This window comes from Sminthopsis crassicaudata, chromosome 2 (assembly GCF_048593235.1).
Source record: "Sminthopsis crassicaudata isolate SCR6 chromosome 2, ASM4859323v1, whole genome shotgun sequence".
Taxonomy (NCBI): domain Eukaryota; kingdom Metazoa; phylum Chordata; class Mammalia; order Dasyuromorphia; family Dasyuridae; genus Sminthopsis; species Sminthopsis crassicaudata.
In genome coordinates this window covers 599,292,714-599,320,286 of record NC_133618.1, presented here as the reverse complement: position 1 = coordinate 599,320,286, position 27,573 = coordinate 599,292,714, and the positions used below count along the sequence as shown (strand labels likewise).

Below are 27,573 nucleotides of genomic sequence, written 5' to 3'. Positions count from 1 at the left end.
GACAGTTATAAACTTAGATTGCAAGTTGATTCAAAATCCAGCTTGTTTTTTCAGTGTTTACATTGTTTTGCAATCTTCTAATGATTAAAACACACACACAACCATATCCATTTACTTCCCCTTCCTTGGGAACATATCAATTATGAAAAACATAAAGACCATCATAGATGTAGACTTTAAAGGGATCTCCAAAACCATGTAGTCCAATGCCCTCATATTACAAATCAACGAACTGAGTCCCTGGGAAATTGTCACTTCTGAAAGTCACATACATAGTAAGAATTAGAAGCAGGATTTTAATCTACATTATTTGTTTCTTTCCCTAGTATAAGGCTACTAATGCATACTGTGTGATACAAAGAAGTGATGCTATTTTCATTTTTAAAATTGAAATATCAAGCCATAGAACAATTTAAAGGATGATAGACTTTTAGTGCTAGAAGGAACCTCAAATCACTTAATCCCACCCTCTTAGTTACTGTATTGGGGAGGCAAATGAGGACAATTTTGCCCAGCTACTCAGTGGCAAAGTTTAGCCTCGATTCGTGGTCTCTTGTTTTATCACTGGAAAATATCATTTCAGTTCATCATAGTAGGTTGTCACATGTTTCATTAGATGGCCTGGAGGTGACACTAGAGAGTCAGTGTGGAATAGAGAAAAGCCTTGAATTTGAACTCAGGAGACATGGATTTCAATCTTAGTTCTGAAACTAACTGGGCATTTCTCTTCACCTCTGTGGATCTCAGTATCCTTATCTATAAAATGAGGAGTTCAAATAAGATGACTTCAAGATCCATTTTGAAAAACTAGTTCTTATGGTATTTTTAAAAATAATTTTCTAAACACAAAATGATCTGTTTCCTTTTCCTCCTTCCCTTGAAATATATCACTTATGAGGAAAAAGAAGAAATTAATTACTTGAATTTACTGTAAATATAATTTCATCAAAAATCTGGTAGCATGTGATAGGCACCTGGTATCAGGAAACCCTAGATTAAATCCTCCTTTAGACATTTGCTTAGCTCTGTAATCACAAGAAAGTCCCTTATCTCTCAGATACCCAGTGTTTTTACCTTTAAGAGAAAGATAATAACTAACTACCTCAGGAATTGGGAGAAATGTGTGACAAATCTTAAAGTGCTACATTTAGGTAAATCCAAATAAATAATTTGGATATAGCCAAACAAAATGGATAAAATATTTATTTGGAAAGTATTTCTTAGTTGCAAAAAACACAGTGTACCAAATGTCATACCTCTCTAAATGAATCCTTTTCTTATACACTTTAAGTTTAATTTAATAAGCATTTATTAAGTGCTAAACACAAAGATACAAAGATAAAATTAAGCAGTCCCAGACATTAAGTGCATATTAAAGTAAATAAAACTAAGCATTTGGGTTCATCTAAAATACTTCAAAGCAATCAAATAGACAAATAGTGGAGAAACTACTTCTGAAGGGATATGTATTTCAAAAAAAAAAAAAAAAGAAAGAAAGAAAAGAAAAAGAAAAAACCAACTATATGGAAAGCCTAACTTGAGGTATTTTCCTAATAAATTGTGAAATTATAGCTTCCCCCTTATTTTCCAACAACAATTTTTATCAAAGAACATAACTTTGTTTGGTACTTACATTAAAGAGAAGAGCTGGGGGCTCAGCAGCCTCTAGCTCCACCAAACCCGGATATTTTACTTTCAGCTGGTTGTGATTTCACATAGTACTTTCTACTCCTCCATTCAGAATCGAATGAGATTTCAATTGAGCCACCTTAACCAGTTTAACAAACAGTTCTGTCTCCACCCTCAGCCAGCCCTGGATGACGGAAACCAGCTCTACTTCATACCTCCTTAGACAAGGCATGCTTTAAATGAGGTTTCCTGAGAGTTTGTCTAATATAGAGCTGACATTTTAGAAAACTAATTGCTGAACACATTAGCTCTCATAACTAGTTCATTGCCTTCACCACTAAGGCCTTTCCCAAATATTTCATCAGCAGAATTCTTTTTAGAAAGGGCTTATCCAAATTAAAACTATGTCAGTGATTTACAACAGTGCTGTTGAATGTGAGAGCATGAAAACACTCTGGAATACTATATGCTTACTGGCCCTTAGCACATTAAAGCAGGAAACTGGAGTTTTCCTGTCTGGGGAAAGGAATAAAATGTACTATTTATACATGGGAACTATTTTGCAGTAAATAATGCTAAAAAGCAATAAACACTTTTTTAAAAGATGGTAATGAAAAATCTGTTACTTGTTTGTAATTAATATATGACTGGTTTTGACACGTATATGCACAAAAGAGTTGTGTTTTCAGAGAACCTTAATAGTTGGGACCAACCGATATGTGAAAAAAGATTGCTGGTTATGAGGTAAATTTGGAGAGTTGCTAAAGGAGTGACCATTCTTTCCTCCTCAAGCCCTGGCATGGTACCTGAAATAATCACTACTGTGTCATTAAGGAAGTTTGTTTCTCCAGAAGGTCCCTCTTGAAACACAATTTTGGGTTGTATTTTTGAGTTGAAGTAAGAGTGTGATATAGTGAAAAGAACCCTAGACCAATAGTAAGGAAACCTGGGTGACAGTTCTTGGGTTACAATCCTCTAAAAGCTTTTATGAAATTGGGCAAACCATTCACTGGCTTTGGGCCTAAGTTGCTTTGTGTTATGTGAAGGAATTCAATAAAATGATCTCAGAGATTCCTTCCAATCATTCAACAAGAATTTATTAATATAATAAACAAAATCCAAAGTTTCCAAGTCAAAGGGGGGAAAAAATCCTATTAAGTAACTAAAAATAAAAGGAATTATAGTGAGAAGTGCAACTATTCACCTATATCCCTCCCCTACTGATTTTCTATACTTTCTTCACCTTGTTATAGTAGCTTTCTTATCCTGGATGTTCATTCTGTCCTTGTGGCCCTTTCTTCTAGTTGGTCATTTCCTTCCACAACCTCCATTTAAAAAAAAAAATGTCCAAGTCTACAATGTCTTCATTCCTCTCTGGGCTCTGCTCCTGAAAATCCAGACTTTTTTCTATCATGTCCTTTTAAGGATACCTTCTCTTTCCCCTTCCCATTCCCATTCTCTTTTCTCCTCCCTTATTTCTCCTCCTCCTTCTCCTTCTCTTCCTCCTCCCCTCCTCCTCTTCCCCCTCTTTCTCTTCCTCCTCCTCCTCCACCTCTTCCTCCTTTTCTTCCTCCTCTTCCTCTTCCTTCCCTTCTCCCTCCCTCCCTCCTGCCCTTTTTAGCTTCCTTTTATTTGCTGCCTTCTTCCAGTAAAATCTAAGTTCCTTGAGAGCAAGAAACGTCTTTCTGTATACCTAACGTTTAGCCCCAAACCAGGAACACATTAAGTGCTTAATAAATGTTTGTTGACTTTTCTACTGGGATAAAGAGTAATCAAGTCAAATCTTAGAATACCCTATTCCAAAAGTCAAACAAAAAGTTTACAACCCTATAATATTAAGCTTAAAGTTACAAGGGGAAAAGTGGATCTCTAACAGAAGACTTTCAATTTTTTTCCTGATCAAAAGACTAGAGCTAAGCAGAAATTCTGAAATGAGAACATAGGGGTGTCAAAATAAATGTAGAGTGGTAAATACATTTAGCAACTGGAAAGTAAGAAATATTGATGAACCACTTACATTCTAATGGGGGGGCTGGAAGAAGAGACAAGTATATCTTCAGAATCCTATTGATTAGAAGGGTCACAGAGGAAGTTAAGAGAGTTCTTTAAATAAATGCAGAAACTAAAGATTGTTTTGTTTTGATGATTTTTAGAGAAAGAAAAAAGGGAAGGAAAATGTAAAACTCCAGGGAAGTTACTAAGAAGAAAGAGATGGAATTTATTATTCCTTACAATTGAGGTGCTCAAAACAAAAACATAAACATGTTATAAACATGAAGGATGTGCTGGAGTGGACATCTCATGATTCTGAGTCTTATCTGAACCAAAGGAAGGTTGAACATGTAACAGATCTATTTGTATAGGTACCCACACTTATATGTGTAGAGAAAATAGGAAAACAGGAAATAGAAGAGAGGGGAGTTTAATCGGAAGAAATGAGGAACAGAGGAGGAGATTTCTCTCTAATATTCTGGGCTTCTTGCCCTCACATATCATACAACACTTACTGAAATGCACATAAATCCAATGAATAAAATAGAACATATTTAAATTAAAAGCTAATAAAATTACTAGGAAAAATGGATGGTAAGATATTATAGTTGGGGACCTCAACAAACGCTTTCAGACTTAGACAAACTTAACAAAAAGACAAACAAGATCTAACAAGAAAGGCATTAAAAACCTGAGCTGTGTTTTAGAATAGCTATATGTGCTGATTCTCTAGCAGTTACTGAATGAGAATTGAAGGTAATCTTCATATATTTTAGATGAATATGTCATTTTTTGTAAAAATTGTCTATAGCAAGGCATTTAATGTCATAAAAATTCAGAAAAACTGCAATATTAGGGAAAATATATATTTGACCCCCCCCCACATATATATGTAAAGTTATAAGAACAAGACATGAAGAATTTTGAAAAGGCTTTCAAAAAAATACAATATCCAGTTTAAAAAAAATACTAGAACGCATAAGTAATGAGAAACATAAATATATAGTCCTTTCCTTAATAAGATAAATAGGATTCATCTAAATGCAAGAGTAGATTATTTGTAATAGAAAAATACTAAAGGACTTAATAATTAGATCAACAATAAAGTCTATTTATTGTCATCACTATTATTTGATACAATTCTAGAAATATTAGCTATAGCATTGGCAAGAAAAAAAGAAATTGAGAGAATAAGCACATACAAATAAGCAAAATTATCTCTTTTTTTCCAAATGACATGGTGATTTCTTAGTCCTAGAGATTCAACTAAAAAATTAATGGAATCAATAACCAATAAAATTGCATTATATAAGATATACATATATATGTATATAAAGTTGTTTGATAAAGAAAGGCACTAACATCAGATCAGGAAAGGTTTCATGTAGAAAGTAATACTTGAACTAAAATCTAAAGTAAATAGAAATCACAAGTGGCAAAGGTTAGGGAAGAGAACCTTCCAGGTATGAGATGGGCAAAGGAGTAGAGATGGGATATGAAGTATCTTATAAGTATGTATGTGTGTAATAGCAAGTTGGCCAACAATATGGCAGACCATGCAGTACATGAAGAAAAGTGATACTAAAGAAAACATGAAGTTTAGGAAGAGAATAGATTCTGAAGAGCTTTAAGTGCCAAAAAATGAATTTTTCTATTTGATCCTGGAAATGATTGGGAAGCTATTTCTAGTTTATTGAGTAGATGAATGATCTGATCAGTACAATACATAGGAAAAATTGCCTTGGCAGTTGAATGCCAAATGAATTGGTGAGAGGAGAGGTTAGAGGGAGGAAACCATAGGCAATGATGTACTAATTTCTTGAAGAAGCAATAAATTTGATATAGTTTTGATAGCAATAGTTTCAAATGAAATTTTTGTAAAGCTGTTGGCAAACTTTAAGGTATTATATACATGCTAGCTATTAATAATAATAATATGTGACAACAATATATTTTAAATAATTTTTTTAATTTTTGCTTTTCTCAACTTGACAAACATCAAAAAACCAGCATTTATACATGCAAAAAGATTGCATATAATATTATGAGTCTCTACTATGTACTATTTACTCTTTTATAGATTATAATAAATTCAACATATCAGAGCTGTCTTATTTTTTTTTCTTTTTGAGCTTTCTTTTGTGCATTATAAAAATACCTCATTGAGTCTCTTTTTTTATATTACTATACCATTCTTTTCTTTCTCAAAAGACTTCCACAATTTAAAATAAATCTGCATTTTTAGTCCATTACTTCTTTGTCAGGAATACAGATGTTTGGAGTCATAAGCATCCACAATGTTGTAGTCATTATGTAAATTGTATTCTATTTCTATTTACTTCATTCTGAATTAGCCCATGCAATTTTTCCAGGTGTCTTTGAATTCATCCCTTTCATTGTTTCTTATGATGCAATAATATGCATCACATTAATATATTACAATTTGTTGAACTCAATTGACAGGTACTCTCTTTGTCTGCAATAAATTGATGCAACAAAGACATATAATTCCTTTCTTCTTTATTTGATGATTAAACCAAATAATGGTGTCACTTGGTCAAGAAATATTACTAAACTCAAAGTTTAGTGATTTTCTGGATATAGTTCCCAGTTGTTTTCCAGATGATTGGATCAATTCACAGTTCATTAATGAGCATGTTTCCTTGAAGCCCTTCAACACCTGTCATTTTACTTATTTTCTTTTTTGGGGGGAGCTTGATATGGTACCTCTGAATTGTTTTAATGTGCATTTTTCCTACTGTTATGGATTTTCCATGGCTGTTGATAGCTTTCTTCTTTTAAGTTTGCCTCTTCATATCTTTGACCCATTTATTTATTAGGGAATGACTCTTATTCTTATATACTTAAATCCATTTTCTGTCTATCTTGGATGGGAAAATTTTATGAGAGAAAGTTTTTCCTGCAATGACAATGTTTATGCAGAAGCTTTTCAATATTATATAATCCAAATTTTCCATTTTTTCTCCTGCGATCTCCTCTATTTGCTGGTTGGACAAGAATTTTTATTTTACCTAAAATTGTAAAAGATATTTCCTTTTATTTTTCTGGAATTTGCTTATTATAAAATCATTTATATCTAAGTCCTATATCCATCTGTTATATTTTTGTGTGAATCTAATTTCAACTAGACTACTTTCAAAATTTCCCAATAGTCTTTGTCAAGCCTTTACTGGATAGTTGAGATCCTTAGTTTATTAAATATTGCTCAACTCTTTGTTACCCTGTGCTTACTTTTGGGAGGGATTTCCCCATTAGCATTTAATCTGGCAAATTTTCTAGATTTGTTTGAAGGAGTTTCCTTCACATAACCTTCCACATAACCCATCTTTAAACTAGTATGGTATAGTGGAAAGCCTGATGAACCTAAACCACTTGAGTTCAAATGCTATTTCTACTGCCTGTGTGACCTTGAACAAGACATTATTTTCTCTAGGTCTCAGTTTCTGTTTCTGTAAGAAGGAGGAGGGCATGGAAAAGTCCTTCCAGTTCTAGATCTATGATCCTATGAGCTTTGAGCCTATGACTTTGCATAGAAAGTTTGCTATAAAATGTATAAAGTGTTCCTCTCTGGACTTTGTTAACATTTAACAATGTTAGAGAAAGAAGATGAGTTCAGTTGAGGGGATAGTCAGAGATCCAGAATTATACTGATTGGGGTACTAATCTTCACTTTTGGGGGCAGCCAGATGGCACTATGGTTAGAGCCCTGGGTCTAGAATCAGGAAGGCTTATCTTCCTGAGTTCAAATGTGACCTCTGATGTTTACTAGTTATGTGACCTTAGGCATGTCACTTAACCCTGTTTGCCTCAGTTTTTTCATCTGTAAAATGAGCTGGAAAAGGAAAAATAGTGAACCACTGTAGTATCTTTGCCAAGAAAACCACAAATGGGGCCAGATGTGACTGAAATGATTCAATGACTTTTTCACAAGTCATTTCCCCATAGCTAAACTAGCTAAAATATTTACCCTCTACATCCATACCTCCTTTCAAGAGATAGTTCCTTTCAGAACATAGTTCAAGTGCTATCAACTACAAGTTACTTAGTTGTTACTCCCCTCTACTCAAATTACTTTGTATTTGCTTGACAAGTATTTTGTATTTCTCCTTCTCCTCTCGCTTTCCTTCTCTCCTTTTCCCTCTCCTCATCCCCCCTCCTTTGCCTCTCCATCTCCATCTCTGTCTCTGTCTCTCTCTCTCTCTCTCTCTCTCAGTGTCTCCCTCTCTTTTTCTTTGCCTCTTTTTGTCTCTGTCCATCTGTCTGTTTCTGTCTCTGTCTCTGTCTCTTTCATGTAAGCTCCAGAAAAGTGGGAAATATTTCATTTTTTTTGCTTTACATGACACGAATGCCAACTTCAACCTTATTGGCTTAATTAATGTGACTTATTAAAATGTTGAAACAGCAAGGACAGACAAATCTTTATGATACTTTATAAGAGACCACCTTCCAAACTGATACAGCCCCATTAAACACCTGCTCTTTAAGTCCAGGAATTTAATCAATTGCAAATCCAACTAACTATGTATAATGGCTTGGAAATGGAGAGATTTTGAAGAATGAAAGAGGCAGGAACGTAGAGAATGTAGGGTGGAGAGACTGTTGAGAAGAGAAAGGAGACTTTCCATAGAAATGTATTTGTTTTGATCACTTATCTAGCCCACATTTCTCCTTATCCAAAAACAGCAAGAGACACTTTGTGAAATGTTATACTGAAATCAAAGTATACTGTGTCTACAGCATTCCTTTGGTCTACCAATCTGGTTACACTGTTAAAAAAGAGGAAATGAGGTTAGTCTGGAATAAACCATTCTTAATGAAGCCACACTAGCGTTTACTGGTGGCTACTTCCCTAAGTACTTACATATTTCTGTATTTGTTATCAAAATCTGGATATTGTCCCCCAATAGGATTTAAATTCCTTCAGAATAAAGGCTATTGAATTCAAAGTTTTCCATCTCATACACCTAGTACTGTATTTTGTACATAGTAGATTCTTAAATGTAATTTTTTAAAAGTCAAAGTGAAGCTATATGATACATGTTATATATTGAATATTATAACTATATATGTGTATATACATACATGCATATAGATATGTATGTATATGTATGAACATATACACACACATATATACACATACACAAACATACATATGAAATCTGCAGATCAGAAGTTCTCAATTCTTCTCACTTCTATCCAAACCCACATATTGATTTGTACTAAAAGGTCTTTTTTTTTTTTTTTAATTGCAAATCCTTGATGAAATTTTCAAACTTTAGCTTTATATTACTCAGAGTTTCCACGCAGGCTAGAAATTAGAAAGAACCAAATGCTTTATGAAAACAAGCTGTTGTAACCCACAAAAATCCAGACATTGATGTTCAACCCAAAAGTTGAGCCATGCTGTCATTTTGAAAAGTCAAGGACAAGAGAAATATAATGGGATGGGGATAAAAAGGGGATTTGGGGGAATGAAAAAGGAAGAGAAAATGTAGGAGGATGGGGAGATTTTGGGGAAGGGGAAGGGGATTTTGTCACTTTATCCTGTCTGACCAGAATGTTTAGGTATAAGAGGGAAGATCTCTGGGACAAAGAGAGTCATAGCTACTTACACATAGTACATGTGAACTTACCCTTGTACTTCATAAAGGGCAAGTGGGAGAGCTTGCTTTTTGAAAGAACTAAGACCAATAGTATTAAGAAGGAAAATTGTGAATGATCTAGGAAGCCATTTCTTTAGACTTTGTAAAATATCTTTTTTAAAAAAAAATTGCCTCAGATTTCTCCAAAACATTTGAGTCAATTTATGCCTTTCTTCATCATGTACTTATTGGATAAAAAGAATCACATTTTAATCATATTTTTTTAGGTTTTTAAGATTATCTTTCTTAAATGAGCTCTTCAGAAGATGCTGGTTTTCCAATGTATCTGAGGCACATTAAGGACATGAATGCTTTTTCCTCATTTGCTCAATAACACCTTGCATTAATATAGTGATTTCCAGTTGACAAAGTTGACATCTATAACCACAATTAATTTTTATTACATAATATATAATTATGCACAAAATATAATGCATTAGGGTTTGCAAAATATTCTACACATATGATCTCATTGGAGCCTCCCCAAAACTCTGGGAGGTTGATACCACTACATTAGTAGATAACACAATATTACTATACTCAAAATACAAATGAGGAAACTTAGCTTATTAAGTGATTTGATTAAGTCTACAAATCTAGGAGATGAAAGAACTGGTACTTAAACTCATATTTTCTGATTCCTAGCATAGTTTTCTTTTCACTATTCTACACTGTTTCTTCTCTTAAGGATTTTTAGCTGTTTTAAGTTATTATAAAGAGCAAAAGTGATCAATCTGATCATGTATGGCTCCCATAATTCACTGGCAGTAATGAATGATAGCATGCTTTGTTGATATTATTGCATTACCTAAATTATATATCATGCCCAAAGTTGTTGTTGTTGTTGTTTATCCTTAATTCTCAAAGAGGACCAATGACATCATGAGTGTAATGTCTGGATTTACATGTGAATGGGATTTGAATGAGGCAGAGCTGCTAAAGTCATGAGCCTTGCTCTCTCCTCCAAGATCATTGGGGTCCAGTGACAAGATAATAGTTAAGATCATTGGCTATGGCTGAGGATCCATTGGGTGACATTGTCCTTTCTAAATCAAGGTCTTTTCTAGATCTGTTTGTCTGAGGCCATACCCATTCAATGACTAAGGGTTAAGTAAGAATTAAGACAAAAGATAGCCCCTAGATGAGAATACATGGATCATGCACAATAGGTGTAGAATGATTGTCTAGTTAGAGTGCCCTCCTGAGGCTGCATGTTTTAATAACAATTGATCATTCAAAAACTATAATATTACTTTTAATCATAGCATTGATTCATAGGCTGCTATTTCAAGAGGAAGCAGGGAAGTTCTAGAGGTCAGTTAGTCCAAGCTTCTTTTAAAGATGAGGAAACAGAGGCCTAGAAAGTAAAGTGATTTTCCTGAAGTTACACAAGGGCAGTAATGAGAATTATAGGTAGGATTTTAATCCTGGTCTTGTACACGACAATCTGAAGTACCACATTGACTTAAAGGATGATGCATTGCTCACCCATGTCAACAAATCTGAACATAGTTTTATTGCTAAGTACACATTTTCTTGTTGCTTTGGCTTCATTTATTTCATTCTTGGTGAAATACTAATTGTATTGCTGAATACTTAAATTCAATTGTCTTCATGTTTTCACATATAGTTGTCCAAACAAGCTCTTTAAGTCCTGACTGGCAATAGCCATCTGCTATAAGTAGATTCTGATCCACCATTTTTGGAAACAATTCTGATCCCCATCTTGTTAGCTCTACCCCTAATAACTGACTATGAAACTTCATAATTTAAATTTTGACTTACACTCTAACCTAACTGGTTCTTCCTGATTCTGGCTCTGAGACTTTTGGTAGAATGTTCTTTCCTGGCTTGATATGGGACTCCATATTCAATAGTACATATAAAATATTCCAAAACCAAAAAACATATAAAACAGGTTACTATCAAGAGAAAAATGGCATTTCAAAATTATACCCCAATCAGGAACCAGCCCTAAAGTCAGACAGATGAGTTCTAATCCTGCCCTAGCATAATTTTAAAATATTCAGGAATTCATTGCTAGGTACTGCTACCAATCATACTTATCAAGACACAAATATATTTTAATAACTGTTTTCTTTTATGCCCAGCATAGGGCCATGAGTAGCATTTCTAAGTATTATGTAGGATAAGACAGGACAGATACAGATGGAATTTTTCAGAGGGCAAAGGGCAATATTAATATTTACACATCAAAGAAATGAGAGCAGAAGAGGAATATCTATGTCAAGTAAAGTAATGATCAGATCAGTAAATATTAGGGGATTTTAATTGAAATTCCTTGACAGAGCAGGAACTAACCAGATCACCAGATCCAAAGGGAGATTTCTCAGCTAAAATAATAGCAGTAATAAAATGGAGCCAGAAACTCTTTATCATTAACCAGAACTAAACTTTAAATAAACTGAACATTTTAATAAAAACTAAGATCTTATTCTAAAAAAAAAAAGATAAACCTTTTGTTAATTTGATTAATAAAAAGAATGAACAAAAGCAAATTACCCATATTAAAAATGAAATGGGTGGGGGGCAGCTAGGTGGCGCAGTGTAAAGAGCACCAGCCCTGAATTCAAGAGGACCCCGAGTTCAAATGTGATCTCAGATACTTAACACTTCCTAGCTATGTGACCCTGGGCAAGTCACTTAACCCCAGCCTCCAAAAAAAAAAAAAAAAAAAAAAAAAAGAAATAGGTAAATTCACCACCAATGAAGAGAAAATTAAAGAAATAATTAGGAGTTATTTTGCCCAACTATATGCCAATAAATGTGACAATCTCCATGAAATAAATGAATATTTACAAAAATATAAACTGCCCAGATTAAAAGAAGAAATAGCATATTTCAATAACCCCATTTAGAAAAAGAAATTGAACAAGCCAATAATGAACACCTCCCCACCCAAAAAAATCTCCAGGATCAGATGGATTTTCAAGTGAATCCTACCAAACTTTTAAATAACAATTCCTGAATAAATATATTTATACATATTGGATTTAACATATATTTTAACATATTTAACATATATTAAATTGCTTGCCATATAGGGGAGGGGGAGGGAAGGAGGAGAAAATCTGAAACACAAGGCTATGCAAGGGTCAATGTTGTCAAATTATCCATGCATATGTTTTGAAAATAAAAAAGCTTTATTTAAAAAAAAAGAAAAATTAATTCCAATACTATAAAAACTATTTGGGAAAATCAGTGAAGAAGGACTCCTACCAAATTCCTTTTATGACACAGATATGATGCTGATACCTAAACGAGGAAGAGCCAAAACAGATAAAGAAAATTAAATCCCAATTTTCTTAATGAATATTGATGCAAAACTTTAAAATAAAATATTAGCAAAGAGATTATAGCAATTTATCATAAGGATAATATACTATGATCAGTTGGGATTATTATACCAGTAATGCAGGATTGTTCATTGTTTGGAAAACTATCAGCATAATTGATCATATCAATAATACAACTAACAGAAATCATATTACTATCTCAATAGATGCAGAAAAAGCTTTTGACTAAATACAACACTTACTCCTATTTGGGAAAAAAAACACTAGATAGCATAGGAATAAATGGAGTTTTCCTTAAAATGATCAGCAGTATCTATTTAAAACTATCAGCAAGCATTATATGTAATGGAAAATAAGCTAGAAGAATTTCCCATAAGATCTAAGGTGAAACAATGATGTCCATTATCACCACCATTATTTAATATTGTACTAGAAATGTTAGCATTAGCAATAAGAAAAGAAGAAACTGAAGGAATTAGAACAGGCAATGAAGAAACAAAACTATCACTCTTTGTAGTTGATATGATGATATATTTAGAGAATGCCACAGTAAGAACTAAAAAAATTTTTTTAATACAATTAAAAACCTTAGCAAAGTGGCAGGATATAAAATTGGCTCACACAAATCATCAGCATTTCTTCATATTACCAACATAGTCTAGCAGCAAAAGATAAGACAATGAAATTCCATTTAAAATATCTATAGACAATATAAAATATTTGGAAGTCTATCTGCCAAGATAAGTTCAGGAAATATGAGTATAATTACATGACACTTTTCATACAAATAAAGTCAGGTCTAAACAATTAGAAAATATTAATTGTTCATGGGTAGGCCTGGCTAATATAACAAAAATGACAATTTTGCCTAAATTAATTTATTTATTCAGTGCCATATCAACCAAAATACCAATAAATAAATTTATAGAGCTAAAACAAATAATAACCAAATTCATTTGGAAGAACAAAAGACCAAGAATATCAAGAGAATTAATGAAAATTAAATGCAAAGGAAAGTGGCCTAAACCATACTATATCTGAAAGTATATTATAAAGTGGCAATCATCACAACTATTTGGTAGTGTCTAAGAGAGTCTTGGCTCAGTGTTAGGTACACAAGACATAATAGTCAATGACTATAGTAATCTACTTTTTGATAAACCAAAAAATTCCAGCTTTTGGTATAAGACAAAAAGTTCTGGGAAAATTGGAAAATAGTATAGCAGAAATTAGACATAGATACAACTTATATAAAAATAAGGTCAAAATTGGTACATGATTTAGACATAAAGGAAGATACCATAAGCAAATTGGGAGAGCAAGGAATAGTTTACGTATTAGAGTTATGAAGAAGACGAGAATTTTTGACCAAACAAGAGATAAAGAACATGATGAAATGTAAAATGGATGATTTTGATTATATTAAATTTAAAAGATTTTGCACAATACAACCAATGCAACCAAAATGAAAAGGAAAGCAGAAAATTAGGAAATAATTTTTATAACCAGTGTTTCTGATAAAGGCCTACTTTCTCAAATGTAGAGAGAATTGAGTCAAATTTGTAAGAATACAAGTCATTCCCCAATTGATAAATGGTCAAAGGATATGAACAGACAGTTTTCAGGTGAAGAAATTAAAACTGTTTCTAGTCCTTCGAAAAAATGCTCTAAATCACTATTGAATAGAGAAGTGCAAGTTAAAACAACTCTGAGATACCACCTGATACCTATCAAAATGGTTAATATGAGAGAAAAGGAAAATTATAAATGTTGCAGAAGATGTATGAAATTGAAACATTAATGTATTATTGATGGAGTTGTAAATTGATCTAACCATTCTGGAGAGCAGTTTGTAACTATAACCAAAGGGCTATAAAACTATGCATAGCCTCTGATCCAGCTATACTAGGTTTATATATACTATATCCCCAAGGGATCATAAAAAAAGGGGGAAAGACCCACATGTATAAAAATATCTAAAGTATTTCTTTTTGTGGTGGCAAATAATTGGAAATTTAGAGAATGCCCATCGATCAGGGAATGACTAAACAAGTTGTGGTATATGAATGCAATGGAATATGATTATTCTATGAGAAATAATGAGCAAGAGGATTTCAGAAAAACCTGGAAAGATTTACATGAACTGATGCTGAGTAAAGTGAGCAGAACCAGGAGAACGTTAACAGAGTAACAAGATTGTGTCTTGATCAACTATGTTAAACTTGGCTCTTCTCAGCAATGCAGTGATTCAAGAGAGTTCCAAAAGACTAGCAATGAAAAATGTTATCCACATCCAGAGAAAGAACTATGGACTCTAAATGCAGTTTGAAGCATATTATCTACATTTTTTGGTTGATTTTTTTCATGGTTCTCCCGTTTGTCCTGATTCTTCTTTTACAACCTGACTATTATGGAAATTTTTTTTAATTTTATTATTATAACTTTTTATTGACAGGACATATGCATGGGTAATTTTTTACATTAGACCTTGCACTCACTTCTGTTCTAATTTTTCCCTTCCTTCTCCCCCACCCCTTCCCCTAGATGGCAGGTATTCTTATACATGTTGAATATGTTATAGTATAACCTAGATACAATATATGTGTGCAGAAACAAATTTCTTGTTGCACAGGAAGAATTGGATTCAGAAGGTAAAAATAACCTGGGAAGAAAAACAAAAATGCAAACAGTTTACACTCATTTCCCAGTGTTCCTTCTCTGGGTGTAGCTGTTTCTGTCCATCATTGATCAATTGGAACTGAATTAGATCTTCTCTTTGTCAAAGATATCCACTTTATGGAAATATTTTTTAACATGATTGTACATGTATAACCTACATAAGATTGATTTCAGCCTTAGGGAGGGGACTGATAAGGGAGGGAGGGAGAAAATTTAGAATTCAAGATCTTACAAAAATGAATATTAAAAATTATCTTTAACATATAAAATATACTATTAAGAGAAAAAGAATTTAAGCTAAGAGATCCCTTAAGGTTTATCAAGTCTAATTTCTACAGTTTATTTGTGTATCTTAACTAGACAGAGTTTATCCCAAGTCACATTCACCCTTATATGTCAGGTTCCTTCTTTTCTAGTAGTTCTGAAACTAATTCTACTAGTTTCTAGTAGGATCAGAGATCCATTTCTAATGTTATCAGCTTGAGTCCCCATTCTGGTGTATTTTTCCCAATATCAGTCACCATTTGTAGATATCTTAGCGTTATTTCATTTATTGGCACATTAGTATCATTTAATCAGTTATAGCAATTTGCTTCCATAAAAGTGTCATTTGCAAAAACAACATAATAAGAACACAGGTGATAAAACATCCCTCTCTCTTAATACATGAGCTCATATTCTCTACTATGGCTCCTAGAGAGTGGGCTCAAAAGTTATTGCTGCAAAGCATTGGCCCTACCAAACTAACTCCTGAATTATTGCCAAGTCAATCACTTCTTTATTTCAGGGTTCAGAATCTGAAAATCCACTCCAATACTGGGTCAAGCAAGTCATTGGTGCCACATAAGGTTGGCTGCTGGTCATCCCTAGCACAGACTCCAATCCCTGGGCCTTTTGAGATTTCACAAGGCCCTGTACCAAAAGAAAAGAAGATGTAGACAGAATAATAGGTAATAGTGTATAATCATTATGATATTTTGTTTTAGTCCCTCTGTTAATGTTTTATTTTAAATTGTCATAACTATATTTCTTAGAGATATTGATTGATCTATAACTTTCTTATTCTGTGTTGATTCTCCTTGGATAATAATCAAATCAAGATCATAAGAAAGAATTTGATAGTATCTCTTCTCTTGCTATTTTTGCAGATAATTTATGTAATGTTGGATTCTTTGAATGATAGAATTCATTTGTGAATCCATCATAATTTTAGATTGAAACATACATTACAAAAGTGAAGGACTTAGGGTACAGAATGACACATATTTTTTTATATAACAACTAAGGGAGTTTGAAGGAGACAGAAACCTGAGCTACAGGGTAGGAGTCCAGGTGAGGAGCCTCTGAGATCCTTCCCCCATAGGAGAATCAACACTTTTTGCCTCACTCATTCTGAAAAGACTTTAAACTGTCCCTATGGAAGTCTTTTGGGTACTCAATTAATCCTGTTCAACAGAGACCTTTCTTCTGACCCCTCAATAAGCAGATGATAAACAGTTATAGAATGTCTACAAATTCTCCAAAGTCCAAGGGAATCCAAAGGATTTTCAGGAAGAAAACAAGATACATACTTATGAGACTATAGTTATTATTGGCCAGTCCCCTATCACATAAAGATAAGGAAACTGAGTTAAGTCCCAGAAAACAGTGACATGTATGTAGTAGCACAGATAATGACTGTCAGATGACTGTCAGAACTCAAATTTGAACTCAGTTTCAATGTTCTGCCTTTGAACAAAGGTATTTACAGGGATTTTTTCTCCCATTAGACTAGAGGTCTCTTTACTTTTTAATAATCTCTGGAGTTTGACAATCATCTGTCACCTAGTCAGAGATGTCCCTTCTTCACAATAGATAAAATATCTTTGTTACTTTTCCATTTTCCTTTCACTTTGCCTCTTTCTTTCCTTGAAGAGTTTCACCTCCTCTTTCCCATTCCATTACAGCAAGTTGCTTCAACCCACACCAAGAGAACCTTAAATGCTGAATTTGTATAATATGGTCAAGTTTAATAGGCTGAATGGATAATGATCAGCAATGTGTTATAATCTTAAGGTATACTCAGAAAATGGCTTCATGGGCTTCCATTCCTAGACTTTATATTTTAATAGAAGATTTCAAAGATAGAAAAGCTCTCAATCTCCTTAGTTATGAATCTCAAATGGTTGAATTTCTGGGCCTAGGTGAAGTTATTTTGATGGGAGGCAGAGAGGCCCTATCAATGTCCCTGAAATCTAATAGCCTTGTTGCATAGAAAATTGCCTGTTCTCTCCTACTTGAGGGCAGCCCTGAATCAAGACTAATCTTTTTAGCAGGATTTCAGGAGCTATGCTTGAAGCAAGTCCTCAGAACATATCTATATTCCTTAAGGAGCAGCCTAAAAGCCTCATTTCTGCCCCTCCAAAACCATTAAATCCTTTTATAAGTTTTGTTGCTATACTTTGTTATACATTACAAACATTTACAAATTATTCCACTTTTTAAGTGCTCTCATGTGACAAAATAAAGCACTTCAGCAAAACTAAATACAGTGACTTCATCAGAAATACCTTATCATTCTACCTCTGAAATACCTCCAAGTTCTCTCTTAAAAAAAAAAATTATCAGAAAACAATTTTCTTTTTCTCCCTCTCCATAACACACTGGAAAAAATTCTCTTAATAAATATGCATAATCAAGCAAAATAAATTCCCTTAGTTGTAAAAAAATATAAAAAAAGTGTCATTCTATACCCTAAGTCCTTCACTTTTGTAATATATGTTTCAATCTAAAATTATGATGGATTCATAAATGAATTCTATCATTCAAAAAAATCCATATTATATAAATTACAAAAATAGCAAGAAAAAAGATGCTATCAAATTCTTTCTTATGATCTTGATTTGATGTATAATTCAAGGAGAATCAAAACAGAAAAAGAAAGTTATAGATCAATTAATATCTCCAAGACAATTTTAAATAAAACATTAACAGAAGGACTAAAATAAAATATCACAATGATTATACACTATTACCAAGTTGGGTTTATACCAGGATTATAGACTTGACTTAATATTGGGAAAACTATAAATTTAATCAACCATATTAATAAATTAACATTTAGACTAATGTCTCATACCATATATATATAGATAAACTTTGTTGGGTTTTTTTTGTTATTGTTCAGTTATGTCTGATGCTTTTTGATCCCTTTTGGAGTTTTCTTGGCAAAGGTACTGGAATTGTTTTGCCATTTCCTCCTCCATCTCATTTTACAGATGAAGAACTGAGGCAAACAGAGTGAAATGACTTGTCCAGGTTCATATAGCTAGTAAGTGTGTGAGGTCAGAATTGAATTCATGAAGAGTCTTCCTGATTCCATCCCCAGCACTGTGTCTACTGTACCATCTAATTGCCCATAAGAAGCTACAGAATTATAAATCTTCATTTCCTTGCTGACCACTGATTATTTTCTAGTTATAGCCCAAGGGAGCCAGGTGACACAGGGTATAGGGTTCTAGTTCTGAAATCAAAAAGACTTGGGTCAAGTCCTGCCTCAGCTATTCAATTGTATGATTCTGAGCAAATCATTTCACATTTGTTTGCCTCATTACATAATATTTATAAATTGCTTAGCATAGTTTCTGGCACATAGTAGGTGCTATATAAGGTTTATTTCCTTTTTAGCCAAGATTCTATTCAACATTTATTGAACATTTATTATATACGTTAGGAATTGTAAATCCAATTTTCTTTTTTAAAATAATATTCATAGCCTCCAAGATTTATGTTTGGAGTGGGGGGAAGTTGATAGACTACCAACTGTGTGCAAATAACTAAACTATAAGACAATGTGTAAGGTTGGCAGAGGTGTGTTACAAAGTGTACTGAATAAGAAGGAACCTGAGGTTTTTCATCTGTGAAATAGGAGAATGAAATGTCTTCAAAACTAAATTGAAGTCCTGAAGGCAAGGAGGGGGCGGGCATTAAACAGTTGCCAAAGAGTGTACTTCTCATTTGGCAATGCAAACACTAATATCACGAAATGCTCTTCAAAGAATTGGAAAATATGAGTAGGAGACCTTGTGACTGACCTACAGTCCAAGCATTAGCTGCCTCATCTGGTTGGTATGAAATTTGAGACGTGAAATAACTTTGTCAGGTTCTAACTTGAGCTTTATTATCAATTTTAGCAAAAGTGTGTTTACAGACAATGTTTACTGAGTGCCTGAAAGTGAGCAGATTGCTACACACTTTATGAAATTTAGCCATTGTCCACTTAGTTAACTGATTCTATGGATCTATGAAAGTTAAATAGCTGCCCACCCAAACATATGGAGATTATAAACCTTGATCTGGAAGCCACTCTGCAGAATTTGGAAATAAAGTCAGTCACTCTTTGAAAAGGTAAAAAAAAAAGAATAAAAGGAGGTTGGCCAAAAGATGACGTGTGAATAGATTGTTGATGAGAAAAGAGTCTTCTGAAAGCCCCTCAGGGAAACACAAATCTCAAGTACAGCTAAAGTAAATAAACCCTTCTTTCCAGCACTGTACTGTAATGTGAGGTAATGTTGCTTTTGGGTGACTAACAAATCCTGATCGCCTCAGTAAAGAACAGTAACCAAAACTAAATTTGGGGTCTACCAGAATCTCCTCCAAAAAGCCACTAAAATATGAGTGATTGCAAAAGAAGCTGTGCCGAACTCTATTGTGTCATGGGAAAGATAATGTTTGCATAACAGATTGGTCTATTTAAAAACTAGAAAGGAAAAATAAAGATTAAGAATTTGTCCTGGCTATTCATCACTGCTGGGGGAAAAGATGCTTGAATTAAAGATGATCTCCATTGGTTCTTTGGGAAAAAAATATAGGCAGAGTGAAGTACCATTTGTCACATTATCCTAAATTGGTGGAAATAGTTAACAACATCCAACTCCTTTGGTTTCAATTCTATGTTCACAAACAACTTTCTGGCTTTGCCAATTGACCTCCTGAGTAGATTCATCTGAAAGGGTTTCCCTGATTGGATCACTTGGAAGGAATACCCTATATAAAAGACAAACTCCAGTTCTCTTGTCACTGTACATTAACAAATTGGCCTTCTGGTTTTTAAGTTAAACATCTAATATTGTAAGGTCGAATAGGGTGAGTTAGCTTTCCAGAGTTTGGTACCCCTGGATAAACTGATAAAATTGAGTTTCCTTTTAAATTCATAAAACTGAGGATCAATGGGGCTAGTTTTATGATTTCTTTAATATCTTCTTTAAACTGAAATAATTCTGACACCTACCTGACTTGGAAAAGTTCCCTTAAGTTTTTGCATACACTTTGCGTAGTATATTGAAAAAGTGATACATTTTGAATCAGAAAGACCTGGCTTTACTTCTCACTTTTGACACTTGTGTTTAACTATGGCCAAGTTCCTTTAGTTTCTTGGAACCTCAATTTCCTCATCTGTGAAATGATTATCTTGCTTGTAGTATCCATTCGAGCATAATATTATAAGATTCAATAAAATAAAATAAAACTCAGTGTTGGACTTGGAATTATATCTCTAAATATTTTTAGAAAAATTATAAATAATGGTAAGGTATAAAAATGATTATAGGATTGTTATGAAGATGAAATGAAATTATGTATATACAGTGCTTTGCAGACTTTAAAGTAAATGTAAGCCATGACCCTTTTTTTTATTATTATTAATTCAAAGTCCCTGCTTGTATAATGATTATTCCAAGTCTTATCTGAAGGGAATTTAATATTTCCCTCAACTCCTACCACAATGCTCATCCAACACACAGGAGATGATTAAATTTTGTTGGCTTGAATAAAGAAGCTTACCAGAAATGTATGTATGCATAAATATTATTTGTGCTTCAGGATTTTTTATGTACATGGATAGGGGATGCTAGCTACTTCTCCAATGCCACAGAATAGTGAGACACAATGCATTGTAATCACCACTTGATTACAAACAGATGTTAGCTGTTTGATGCTAGAAAACTATCCCTTTTGCTTGATCCTATTTATCTTATTTGATTTACAACACTGGTGTATGATGCCGGCGTTAATCTGAAGTTAAATTCATGAAAATCAATCCTGATGGCAGTACACATTGTTCATAGACTTTAATCTGTTACAAAAAATTCCCCCTTTTTTGGTCATGTACTAAAGGCACTAATCACAAACGAAACACCATTATTAATAATATTTCAGAAGCCTCAGGCAGTAATCTTGCAAAAATACTTCTCATTTTTTCTCTACCTAAAATATTTCACAAGGGACAGAAATATAAACATAAATTTTTCTTTACAAACTACAATTTTTAAAATGCATTTATATTTATTTGCATTAAATCATCTTGGCTTCCCATCTTCCTTCTGACTGAGACATTGACCAGGTTCTATTGATTTTTCAGATGTCTCTTGAATTCATTCCTTCCTTTCTGGCCCTGTTGCTACCACTCTACTTTAGTCCCTCACTATCTCTCACCTGGTTTCTGCTGTCACCATTTTTTTCCTTCTTTTGATCCATTTTCCAACCTAATGCCAGATCAATCTTCCTATACATCATTTTCCCATGTAATTTCCCTTCCCAAAACTCTTCCTGTTGCTTTTTCACTGCCTAGGATAAAATTTAAATGCTTTTAGTTAAGAGTCAACGCTCTCCATGCCCATCTTTTCAGGAGCTTCCTCATACAAATCCTCTATACCTTTTTCTTTTCTCCTAGTATCAAAATCTGGATCTTCATTTAAGTCCTAGCTCAACTTACACCTTTCCCAAAAATCCTTTTTTTTTCCTTTTTCTTTCTTTTAGTCATAATCTCTTCTTTATATCTCTCCTGTTCTTGTGCCTCATTTTCAATCTAGTATCCTAAACAATCTTCTCTTGGAGCTTATCTCCTCCCCAACTAGACTATAAACTCTTTGGATAAAGGCATGAAAGTGCTCTTTGAATCCTCCACAGCAAACAGTGTGAGTATTTACACATAGTAAATGCTCCATAAATTTGTGTTTGAATAATATTAGGGCTAAGGGAAACTGGTTTTTCTATCTCAGAAAAAAAGGAGATGGAGAGGAAATTTACTACTAGCAGAACCAAATATATTGATTAACACCAAGATTTTAATTATAATTTTACTTTGAAATAAAAATTTTCATTCTACCTCTATTTTATTTGCCTTATATTTTTTAAAAATTCACTATCAAATGACAAAGTTTGATAGTTTGATGAATTCTTACATTCTACTCCTTCTACAAATCATCATAGGAATATTTCCCCTGAAGGCAGGATGAGAAAGATAAATTTATGGAAATAGATGAACATATTTATAAGACAAGATTTGAAATGGGAGGGCATCATGGGTTATTGTTCATAGACCATTAAAGAAAGGGAAGTTATCTTTGGGGAATTTTTTGAATTGGCACTACCTGGAGTTCATAAGTTGGACTAAGTGGGTATTAAGGCTTCTCTTCCAAGACTATAACTGCATAATTTTTGTTAACTTTAACTTCAGAATATATGTAATTCAAATCAATTCTGCAACTATTCTGTGCAAGGCACCAGACTAAGTATTGGGATTCAAAGACAAATAGAAACAGTCCTGACCTTAAGAAACTTATCTACTGGGAGGATACCACATACATCCAGATAAGTTAGTATAAAATATAGACAAAATCAATACAAAGTAATATTTGGGGAAGAGAGCATAATGACCTGGGGGATCACGAAAAGACTCTTGTAGAGCAGGAGGTGGAATCTGAGCTGAGATTTGAAAAAAAAAAAGTATTCTATACAAGAGGGGCATCCAGTGCAAAGACATTGAGTTGTCAGATGGACCACTATGTGAAAGGAGGAAGAACTTAGGCCACTTGAGCTAGATTTTAGAGGCCAAAAGAGAGAAGTAAGATGAAATCATTCTAGAAAGCATTCAGATTACAAAGGACTTTAAAAGCTAAACAAAGGAATTGGTACATTATCTCAGAAGCGTTAGGAACTCTGGAGTTTCTTAACCAGAGTGGTGACATGGTCAGACCTGTGCTTTAGGAATATTAATTTGACGGCCTTGTGGAGGTTGATTGGAAAGAGATGAGATCGACCACAGGGAGATCTGGTAAGTGGTGATGAGAGACTCAGTTGGAGGTATGGCTGCATCCCTGAGATGGGGGGATTGTACATGAGATGTTGAAGACTTAGCAGTTGAAAGATGACTCAAAAAAATGACTAACCTAGGTGACTGGAAGGATAAATAAGAAATAAGAAATCTGGGAAGAAGGGAAAAATAGGGGGAAATAAAATTAATTTCATTTTGAACAAAATGAGTTTGAGATGTATACATGTAAAGCTTCGCAAGATACTCCTTTCCTTCCCATAAAGAAAAACAGCAAATTTAACTTTTCATTGATATCCTGTAATATTCTAAAGATACTGGAAGATCCAGAAGATCCTAATGCAAGATTTACATTTGTAAAGCACCTTATGACTTATATTACCCAATCTCCTCATTTTGCAGAGAAGAACACTGAAACCCAGAAAGGCTAAGTAACTTGCCCCAAATCACCAGGGAGTAGTAAGTGGCAAGCCAGCATTAACTTTAAGATCCTCCAACTCTGAGTTTAGGACTCTTTCTATTTTAATGCCCTATTTGAGTTTGGTTTAACATTAAATAAAGCACTTTTTAAAAAAACCCTTTCAAAAGTTATATAATGGCATTTTTTTTCTACTACCAAATTGGGAACATATCTAATTATTCATTTACAAACATAGAAACATAAAGGTATTGAAAGCCCCAAGAACTTATCTATTGTTCCAAATGCAAACACCAGATTGTAACAAGATTATAAGGAGTCCTTAAAATCAAATGCTTTGCTGAAGATTGTCCCAAGCTTTAGGTTCAGACTTGGGTCACTTTTGACCTGTCAGTGTTGCTAATAGCTACCACTGAGAATCATTCTAACAAACACATATTTTCTATGAACGTCGGTAGCTTAAAGGATAATCCCTTCTAAAATAGCTTCATAGGAACATGGCTATTAGAGATCATCTTGTCCAAATCTCTTATTTTATAGATGAAGAAATCTGTCAGGAAAGTTATTTTGTTGTGTGAAAGTCCAAAAAATACGTTCAAATGTAATTATAAATTAACATGATTAAGAGCTTATAAATAACTTATTTCCATAAAGTCTTAAATTCAAGTACTTCTTAAATTACATTGTTGTTTAATTACAAATTTGTGATATTAAGATTTCTTGTTGACAGAATCATTAAATTGTAGAATTTTAAGGCTAGAAGGGAGTGACCCTTTCTCATTTAATCCAATACTTTCATTTAACAAATGAAAAAATAGAGGCTTAGAGAAACTGGAACCGTTGTCAGTATTTTGCTTTAAAAACCACTGTCTATTTGGGGGGGGGGGGGCGGGAGAGAGAGAAATAAAAACCATCTTATTTTTAAAAACAAACCAAAAAAAAGAAATACAAAAATGCTTTAAATTTTTCTATGTAAAAAAAAATAAATAAATAAAAAGATTTTTCAACATTTATCTCTCTAATCTCAGTTGCCAAACTAGTTCAAAGTACATATTCATTAAAGGAATACAGAAAATAGGATCCGTGGCTTACTTACCCAGTGTTCTTCTAGCATGAATAAGAATAAGGAAATGACCCTCTCTTCCTGATTTTATAATTTTTCACCACTGTCTTCTCTCACGACTCATAGCCCCTCTTTTCACCCCAGGATCACATGAAAGCAAGTGTTCTATAAATGTGAGTTGGCTTAAGGTTGAGAACACTATGCTGGATGGCGGCGAAGTGTAAGGAATCTGACCCTGGGAGTTTTACTGCTGTGACACGTCAGTTCTCAAAAGGAATTTTCAGTCGCAAGATGAGAATAACAGGAGAGTCAGCAAGCTCTCAGGTAGAGCTGAGGGGGGACTACTAATCCTTTTCTCCCACTCTATATTTAGGGAAATTGTGCTGCCTATTTGAAAAATGAAGGCATCCTGGACAACCTTCTGCAGTCAGATTCATTTAGCTGAAGCAACCCTGCACTTTGAGTTGGCCAGATTGTACTTTAAACTAAGATTGGCAGTGAGGTTTAAGAGCAGACAACCTGAAAAGTTAATAATCCTCCTGAAATGCAGTTGCCGGTCAGATTGATCCTGTAGGTCTCTATAGGTTTCATAAAAGAGCAGTTGTCTTTTTCCTGGAATCCCTTAAATAAATCCCTCTTTATTGAATTCTGAAAGTCAATCTGTCATATTAAAAATATTTAAGCTTTTTAAACTTCTATTATATTTCTTGGCCCCAGCCTAGGAGGTAGAATATTGCCTCTAATACTTAATAGTTGTTTGCCTGTACACAAGGCATTTAACCTGTCTGATCGTTAGGCACATCTCTGAGACTATAAATAGGTTTTATTTGAAAGGGATTTCTGTATCATTTTTTAAAATTTTTTGATTGATCTCATAATTTCTTTTTTCTCTTAAGATTTTTTATTGATATTTTGTTTTTCAAATTAGCAAGCATTTACTAAGTGCACAAAGAATGTAAAAATAGTTTCTGTCTTCAAGAAGTTTAAATTCTATTTTTTTGGGGGGGGGAGGAGATTAAGATTTTTCTACTCTGAACTTAAGCAATAAACAAATAGGGGCAGCTAGATGGCACAGCAGATAGACACCAGCTCTGAAGTCAGGAGGACCTGAGTTCAAATCTGACCTCAGACACTTAACACTTCCTAGCTGTGTGACCCTGGGCAAGTCACTTAACCCCAATTGCCTCAACAAAATAAGTAAATAAACAAACAAACAAATAAATGAGTAAATGAATAAATAAATAAACAAAACAAATCATTTCTATAACAAAGTAGAATAGAAAAACAGAGAATTGCACCTGAAACAGCAGGTCCATTATGTACAACTTGCTAATCCTTTCAAATATATAATATGTTAATTCTTTCTCTGGACAGAAATAGCATCTCCCTTCACAGGATCTTTGCAGTTAATTTGGCTATTTGCAACAGTCAGAATGGTTTGGTCACTCAAAGATAATCCTGCAGTTCTCTTGTTCTGCTCATTTTGTTAGACATTATTGTGAATAGGTCTTTCCATGCTTTTCTGAAATCATCAAACTCATCATTTCTTATAGCAGAGTGATATTCCATCACAAACATAAAGCACAAGTTGTTTAGCCATTCCCCAGGTGAAAAGCATCCCCCCAATTTCCAATTCCTTTGTCACCACAAAGAGAGCTACTAGAAATATTTTAAAACATATAGGTTCTTTCCCTTTTCCTTTTTCCATCTTGGGATACAGACTTAATAGTAGTATTGCTAGGTCAAAGGATATAACAGTTTAATAACTCTTTGGGCATAATTCCAAATCAATCTCCAAAGTGACTGGATCAGCTCACAGGTTCACCAACAATGAATTAAGATCAGAATTTTTCCACATCCCACATTTGTCACTTTCTCTCCTATCACTTTAGCCAATCTGATAGGTATAAAATGATATCTTACATGATATAAAAGTGTGACAATTATTCAGTATTCCTCAAGTTCAAGTAAATATAACTGAAATAAATAGCTTTCTTGATTTTGTAACTTTTTTTCTTTCTTACTACTTCTGATTCCTTATTCACCCCCTAGGATGAGAGCATTCTACAAATGTGAGTTGGTTTAAGGTTGAGAACTCTAAGCTAGATGGAATGTCTCCTTCCAGAGAGCTATCCCTTATAATGAAGAAAAAAAAAATTCACCAAACCTCTTATATCAAAAAGTTTAATAATATAGACAGAGTCCTAAACCCAATCTCTAACTTCTTCAAAGAAGCAGGAGAGGGACTCTTTCATATTTCTTCTTTGGAGTCGCTTCTTTTTACTGTTGTTGTTTAGTTTTTTTAGTCATATCTGACCTTAATGACCCCATTTGGGAATTTATTGGCAAAAATACTGATTTGTTGTTTCCTTCTTCAGCTCATTTTCACGGATGAAGAAACTGAGGCAAACAGGATGAAGTGACTTGCCCTGAGTCACACAGCTAGTAAGTATATGGGATCAGAGTTATACCTTTATAATTTCATTGCATTCATCTTGAATTATTTCATTTACATCATTATAATCATTTGTATTGTTTTCATGGTTCTCTTTACTTCACTTTGTATGTTTTTCTGTATTTCCCCATATTCATCATATTCAGTGATTTTTACTGTACAGTAGTACTCTGTTACATTCATGTAATAGATACTAATCAATAGACATCATTCTTTCTTTTTTCTTTCCTCCTTTCTTTCACTACTACAAAAAATAGGGCTTAAAATA

The 27,573-nt window shown here is 33.5% G+C and overlaps 1 protein-coding gene across 2 annotated transcripts in view; it reads right to left on the bottom strand.

The window, feature by feature from the left end:
• TACC2 (transforming acidic coiled-coil containing protein 2) overlaps positions 1 to 25,218 on the bottom strand; it is a 306,311-nt gene extending 281,093 nt beyond the window's left edge. The window contains exon 1 of one of the 2 annotated variants that reach the window (XM_074295773.1): positions 24,884 to 25,218. The gene's annotated coding sequence lies outside the window, so the exon portion shown is untranslated. Of the gene's footprint in view, positions 1 to 1,633; positions 1,837 to 24,883 lie in introns of those variants that run through there. The other variant, XM_074295778.1, reaches the window with a different exon arrangement.
• Positions 25,219 to 27,573: the final 2,355 nt, after the last annotated feature.